Source organism: Rhinolophus sinicus, linkage group LG05 (assembly GCF_036562045.2).
Source record: "Rhinolophus sinicus isolate RSC01 linkage group LG05, ASM3656204v1, whole genome shotgun sequence".
NCBI lineage: Eukaryota > Metazoa > Chordata > Mammalia > Chiroptera > Rhinolophidae > Rhinolophus > Rhinolophus sinicus.
This window is the reverse complement of record NC_133755.1, coordinates 115,707,795-115,712,539: the sequence shown is the minus strand read 5'-3', so window position 1 is coordinate 115,712,539 and position 4,745 is coordinate 115,707,795. Positions and strand designations below refer to the sequence as shown.

The 4,745-nt window shown below is 38.4% G+C and overlaps 1 non-coding gene across 1 annotated transcript; it reads right to left on the bottom strand.

Moving 5' to 3' along the window:
* Positions 1-718: 718 nt before the first annotated feature.
* LOC141571978 (small nucleolar RNA SNORA2/SNORA34 family) lies at positions 719-855 on the bottom strand. The gene has a single exon (XR_012497012.1). It is a non-coding gene; the product is annotated as a small nucleolar RNA SNORA2/SNORA34 family (small nucleolar RNA).
* Between the last annotated feature and the right edge of the window lie 3,890 nt (positions 856-4,745).

The following is a 4,745-nucleotide window of genomic DNA, read 5'->3' as shown; positions in this document are numbered from 1 at the left end:
TCAGTCTGAGAGCTCTGCAACAGCACCTATTGGTCTTTGGCACCTTGAAGGGGAGGGGATGTGTCCTTACTCAGCAAAGTAAGTGAAGTGGGTGTCCCTCCCTTGGCTTCCGCCTCCTTAAACGTTGCTGGCTCTTGGCACTGGACATGCTAACAATCTGTTAGAAAGGAATGGGTGAATAAATGTGGTCCAGTCCCTGGTTCTAGCTACTGAACACGGCTAATTCATTTCCAAATAGTCATTTGGGAACTACAAAGAGCAAATTAATTACACTCCTGTGAATTTAAACAGAAGCAAGAAGGAGATGCAAATAATACAGAGATTGAAACTGAAAAGGACAGGGGATGGGAAAACTGTTTAAAGCATATATGAGATAAAGAATCTGAACACAGATTAAGTGTGACTAAAAGCTGGGAAAAGCAAAAACTGGGTTCCTGTTGGAAGATCATAGAATACTCTGGCCCCCTTGCTGCTAATGCAATTTACAGGGTATGCTTGTATAATCATTGAAATAATAAAGCCTTGAAAGGGTGTGGTTTGTGGGGCTTTGGGCAGGTTAGGTGCCCATTGAGGATGTGGCACCAGGGAATTTAATCTTGCCAGGGGGCTTCACGAACTGCCTGGAGCACTGCCTGGAGCAAGGCCTGGAAAGATGGGAGGAGGTGTTTTTCTAGGGATCTCAAGGTGCACAGTTTTTTCGTTGTTGTTGTTGTTTTTCAGATGTTTCTTTCTAATGAATTGACCATTACATTTCCTAAGTTCTGAAATGACCAACAGACCATAGAAAGACATTTCTTTAGGCTCCTGCTTGAAACCAACAGCTTCAGCAAACTGCTGGCCTTGATTCAGGGCCAATCAAGGTGCACAGTTTTTAATCACCCCTCAGGCTCCTCGCAAGTAGAGAAGAGGAAGAAGCATGTGAAGTAAGCAGGTAGTGCCAAGCAAAACTGGAATGGAGGAGAGATGGAGCACAAGTACCAGGTGAGGTCTGTAGAAGAATTAATGGAGTCTGACCCACAGAATTATGCTCCTGCTTTGGAAGTGTGTTAAGTAAATAGACTTCACAAATGTATGTCACAAGAATCTAAGAACCAGCATTCAGCAGATATTTGTTGAGACCTAAGGCCTAGTCTAGAATTCTCAAATTCTAGTATTTAAAAAAATCACATGAGAAGCTTGTTTGAAATGCAGATTCCTAGGTCCAGCCATAAAGATTCTGATTCATTTGGTTGGGATTGGGGTTGGGAATCTGTATTTATTATCAGGCAGTGCCTGTGATTTGAGATCAGTGGCTCTTAGACTGTCCTAGTGACTTTGTAAAATATAAACTCTTCAAAAGTTAGCATCCAATCAAATTAGAGACTAGACCAAAAACAAACAAACAAAACAGAGTATTCTTTTGTCATTTCTTGTTTGTTGTTTTTGATGATTTGTTACACTCCTAAATTTATTCACCTCTCTAATTCTTTGGCCTATTTACTGAAGAACAGTAATGTAACCTGGAATTACAGAACTATCAGAAGCAACAATACCTATATAGATTCTAGATCTGACTGCTCCAGTAATTTGCCATTTCTTAGAGCAAAAACCTAAGTGAGCCTGTGTGAAAAGGGAGGTGATTTGCAAGTGATCACTTCCTTTCAGAATTTCCATTTAAGATCTGAAGATTAAGTTCCTTTCTTCCAGAGGAAGAAATTGCTGGAGCCCCAAAGATCCACAAGATTTATTTGGGCTATGTAGAGCTTCAAACTTTTTTCACCAAGACCCATCCTAAAAATACATTGCAAGTCACAACCTAGAATACCCACCCACACCCCATAAATATATGTACATGTGTGTAGTGTGTGTTTATGTGGGAATGTATGGAAAATTGAAATGTTTTATAAAACACTTCTTACCTTTACTATGTGAAATGCACTTCTGATATTTTCTAAGCTCTGCCCTTTCATTTCTTATCCCTCTGCCACTCTCGCTCTCTTTCTCTCTCTCCTTTTCCCTCTCTCTCTCTCTTTCTCTTTCTCCTCCCCAAGCCCCTTCCTCAATGATAGTCATGATACCATAAAAATGTTTCGCCCTGCTGTTTGAAAAATGCTGGGGTACTCATAGGTGTAGAATTCTAACCTATTTGAGTAGGTAAGAAGGGAGAGGAGCTGGAATTGGAAAAGAAGCTTGTCCACTAATTTGTCCTTCTTTATTCCTAAAGCAGTAAACTCCCTTCATTCATCCATTGCCTATCTTGGCTTAGATAGTATCCACATCCTGTAGAGAAGACTTAACTGTCTTAGAGGTTGACAAGTCAAAGCAAGAGAAACACCAGCAGAATATACTGATAAATGAGTCTTCACTTCTTACCAGGTTGGCCTTCTCACTGTCTGACATGTGAACTTTATCTCCTAACCTGGAATTCTAGCTACCCACCAAATCATTCTCTTTGCCGACTCCTCTAACCTTCAGGGCTGCCAGAAGAGGTCTGTGCTTGTTTTCCCAGACCTTGAAATCTACTGACGGTAAAGGGAGAGCCCTCCATTCCCTAGTGTCCTGCTCAGGCAGGTGCAATCCACTTCCAAGGATAGAGAACTGATGCTGTTATTTATTTTACAATCAAAAGCTTTTCTTTTCATCACTCATAAATGTAATAAGAGGACTAAATGACCCAAGATCTCCACAATCACCTTTCTTTATGCAACTAGCAAGCTTCATTTTCACTGCAACCATTTTACTATGTACCGTAAAAACAGTCACAATTTTGTTTGCTGTTGCTGATTGTTTAGACTTGAAAAATATCAACTAAAGAAGTCAATTTTGTGAGTCACTTTTCATCACAGAAGGGAAAAAAAATTTACCCTAGCCCCACCTTTGTTGTGACACCTTTTTATCTCCATAAAGAAAACCAACAATTCAACCCAGATTTTAAGTGCTACTCAGGACTCTTCCCACACATATCTTATTTAAACATGTCTTCACTTTTTTTTCAAACCATCAAGCACTTTGCAAATCAATTATCTTCCAAGACAACTTCATTATAAGTATTATTTTTATGGGAAAAGTATTAACCTCTTTCTGTAAATTTCTATCCAGTTCTAAAACAAAGAACTGGTTTTATCCCAGTTATTTTAAGTATAATCCACTGAATGCCTGAAAGCAAGGAATCCATCAAATGCAATTGGGGTCATGTCAAAAGGACATAGGTACTAACTTGAAAAGGCTCTCATATTGGGGCAGTATGAGCAATATGTATGTATGTATACACACACACACACACACACACACACACACACACACACATTAATAATGGCAATAGATTGAAGCACACCAAACATATAAAATCTGAGTTCCTTAAGATATTACAGAAAAGAAAGTCTTTGACCACTTCCGGAGTTTGCTAGGATACCAATTCATTCTTTTGAAGTTAATAAAGAAAAAAATAAGCATTAAAATGAATTTATAACATGGTTTTATTCATATTTGCAGCCTCTGTGTGACCAAAGTGGACTTGGCCATATTTGCACTGTGAGACTTCAATATACTGTCCTGTGATGTGAACTTTTGCCTTCTAATATGATTATAAAACTAACCTTGATTAATTTTGCTTTTTCTGTAATTTCACATGAATGAAATTACTCAGTGTGCCTTTTTGTATTTGGCTTTTTTCATGCAGTATGTTTTTTGACATTCATCCATCTAGGATTATTTTGTTCCTTTTTATTGCTGAGTAGTATTCCACTGTATGTGTTTACCACAATTTGTGTACCCATTCACTAGTGCTTTTCCTGTATCTGTTGAAATGATCATATTTTTTCCTTTATTCTATCAATATGGTGAATTACATCAGATGATTTTCATATATTAAACCAACTTTGCATTCCCAAGATAAACTGCACTGGTCATGATGTAGTATCCTCTTAAATGTTGTTTTATTTACTAAATGGGTTTCGTAATAGGTTTTTAGTTTAAATGTGTTTCATTTACTAAAATTTTGTTCAAGATTTTTTGTCTATGTTTATGAAGGATATTTGTCTTAGCTCTCTTTTCTTTTGAGGTCTTTCACTGGTTTTGGTATCAGGATAAAACTGATCTTATAAAATAAATTCTGAAGTATTCTTATAATATAAAATAATCTGTTTCGACCTTGTTTATTATTTTACTAATTTCTGTAACAAATGTATAGTATTCATCTTCAAGCCTAAATTGAAATAGGCTGGATTAGTGAGTGATTTGTAATCCAGATTTCAGGAAAGTAGAGCCAAGCAATTTTAGGGATATCATTAGATACCACCAGATATCTAGAAGGGAAAACCAAGACCCTTAGAGACTGACAAACGCTTCCAGAACAGAGTACCTTCCCACTCTTACAGGTCTCCATCATATAACATTCATATATTATAAGGCTTAATAGTAGCAAACGTATAGTGTCTGCTGTGTATACATTTATATTATAAAGTTAATGTGTCCATCCTTATTCTTTTTCCTCCCTATGAAGGCCCACACTGATACAATCCAAAGAGGGAGCAGCAAAACAATGAAACCCCAAGATCTTGTGGCTTGGGGGTTACTACGGTGGTTGAACTGGGCATGCTCAGTCGCCAGGGAGATTTTTCGGTGAAGTGGAAACTGCAACAGTGCGTACTGAGCGCGCAGAGATGGGCGTGTCCTCGTGGAATTTAGAACGTTGCCGCAGCCAATGGGGCCTCGCGGTCGGCTCCCGGCGCTCCTCATTGGAGGAGCAGGGAGGCGAGAGAGTAGAG